Below are 2,668 nucleotides of genomic sequence, written 5' to 3' on the forward strand. Positions count from 1 at the left end.
TTTTATAAACATATATTCGCCGATAGTACATGAAGAATGGTGTAGGGAAAGTAGATTGTCCGAATTCTGAATAACATGCTAGGTGTTAATATTTTCTATTCACAAGCATTACAGGCAAATTACTATGATATACAACTATTGAGGGGATTCCCAAGTTTTTTTTTCGAAATCCATGTATATTAATGTTTTATAAGGGATGAATGTATATGACCATTTACCTACATTAAGATAGATGGCAACAATCAAGTTGAGTACTACTTCATTGTTACTGGTTACATGGTAAGATTATTTTCCAAATAATATTTTCAGTTTCATTTTAATAAAGTGTTTCATAATTGATACATTATTTTGTATATTCAGACATTTAAAAAATGCGTGCCTTCACTTATTGTAATTAACAATGCTCACTCTAAAGGAAAATACTTGGGAACTATCTTCCTAGTGGTCATCATGGATGACAACAATCAAATACTTCCCCTTGCCTTCGGAGTAAGAAAACATAGAGTGGGGAATCATGAGGTTTGCTTTTTATCGTGGCTGAAAGAATGTATTGGAATATGGAGAATTTTGTCATCATATCCGATAGAACAAATCCCATTGACATGGATATCATAAATGTGATCTCGAATAAATATAACAACCTTTGTTGTCAACATATTGTCATGAATTTGTGAACACCGATTGGGAAAAACAGATAATGGAAATGGTATTCTGAGAGACTCGTAAGGCGTACCTTTTGTGTAATTTCTAAGAATGGTTAGCTAGTCTGTGTCATGCAATTGTTTCTTAATGTACATGGATAGACAATATTGGTCACAAAAAATAAACAAGGGCAAGCTCCCCTGGGATTCATTATAATATGATGACCTCTAATAGTATGGAATCCATCAATATGTTATCCATATATGAGTGGAAAGTACCATTTATAATGCTCATCGAGTCTTTTTGTAGTACAAGTGCAAACAAAAAATAGCAACAGAAGCATAAGATAAACAAATTATCAAGAACAAACCATAGATCAAAAGTTTTAGAAACTACATACATATTTACCTCTTAAATCCTAGAAAATGGAACGTATCCAAAAAAGAGTTCCTCTATCAGAATCACACCCCAACGTAGCAATCAAGCAAGCTATTCTTCTATTGGATACCAAATAAAACTTGAAAATCTTAAAGGGGTTTTCTTTGTGCTTTGCGCGGTCAAAAGGGGAAGGGAGGGGAGATCATGTGGAGAACGAATTAAGGCTAGTATTTTCTTACTCTCTCAAAGCTTTCCATGCCTTATATAGTGTGTAAACCATAGATGTAATCTTCCTCTCCAAGTTTTGTCTAATTATGATATTAATACCACAATGTAAACTATATACCTTTATTGTATAAATGACCATTATTCTTTAATTTCTAGTTATCTAGTTATTTATTAATGAATAAAAAAATTAGTCCCTTATTATTCTTTGTTTTTAAGATTGAAATATGTGTATCCCAAAAAAATGCAACCAATCATTAAAAAATTCACTATAAATGAGAGAATGCTATGGACATGGCCCACGGTGGGAAATAGGGGCGACCACCTAGGACCACTGCTCCAAGTAAGGATAAACGTTTGGATCAAAAAAACCAGACATAACTGGATCCACACTAGAACCATGATCGGAACCGGTTAGGACCGAAAAAGATATTCTAGTTCGGTTCCTAGTTCTGTAAATTTGGCTTAATCGTTTGTTAGGTTTTTCGGTTTGATTCCAATAATTATGGGATTATTCGACTCTAAAACTTGGAACCAGGTAATGAAAAATTATTTTTTTTCCCTTGTCTTAGTGCTATGTACGTCCCTAGTAGGCCAATGTCTGATTTTCCACAACAAACCTTTAGTAAATTAAAAAAAAAACTTTAACATCCATCCAAAATTTTATACGTATCTTTGGCTTTAAGAAGTCTATATAACATCCATAAAATCATGTCAAATTTAAACTTTTTTAAAACATTAAACATTACAACCTTTTTTTCAAAATAGTATAATACTAGAGTATCCCAGAAACAACATCATAAATGTGAGGAACTGTACGATCATGCCTTTGCCTTCCTGCGATCGTCAGAGGTACCTGAAACAAAAACAAAAACTGTAAGCCTAAAGCTTAGTGAGTTCCCCCAAAATACCCATATACACGTCAATACACATATAATCACAAACATCATACTATGGGTCTAGTTAACCATCGAGTTGGAATACCCTAGACCCTTAACCATCCGGTTGGAATGCCAACATATTATGGGTCCAATCATCCTCGGGATGGAATACCCCAGGCCCACAACCAACAGGTTGGAATGCCCACATACTATGAGTCCAATCATCCTCGGGATGGAATACTCACGACCCACAACCATTGGGTTGGAATGCCCAGGTCTATTGGCTTTTGCACAAATTAGATAAGCCTCAACCACCAATCAAACAAGTGCACATATAACAGATAGTCACATAACAATCTATAGACAGACAAACCGATCTAACGAATTATAACATCATAATGATATCCTATCTACCAGGATACTGATTTAACCGATCATAATAGCACAACATATCAGGATCACAATCCAAAAGGGCCGGCCCTGGTGCCTTAGACCCTTGAGTATAGTGAGGATAACTCACCTCACAACTGTCGAACCAAAGT

The sequence above is a fragment of the Lactuca serriola genome, chromosome 7 (assembly GCF_051521515.1).
Source record: "Lactuca serriola cultivar US96UC23 chromosome 7, Lser_US96UC23_V15, whole genome shotgun sequence".
NCBI lineage: Eukaryota > Viridiplantae > Streptophyta > Magnoliopsida > Asterales > Asteraceae > Lactuca > Lactuca serriola.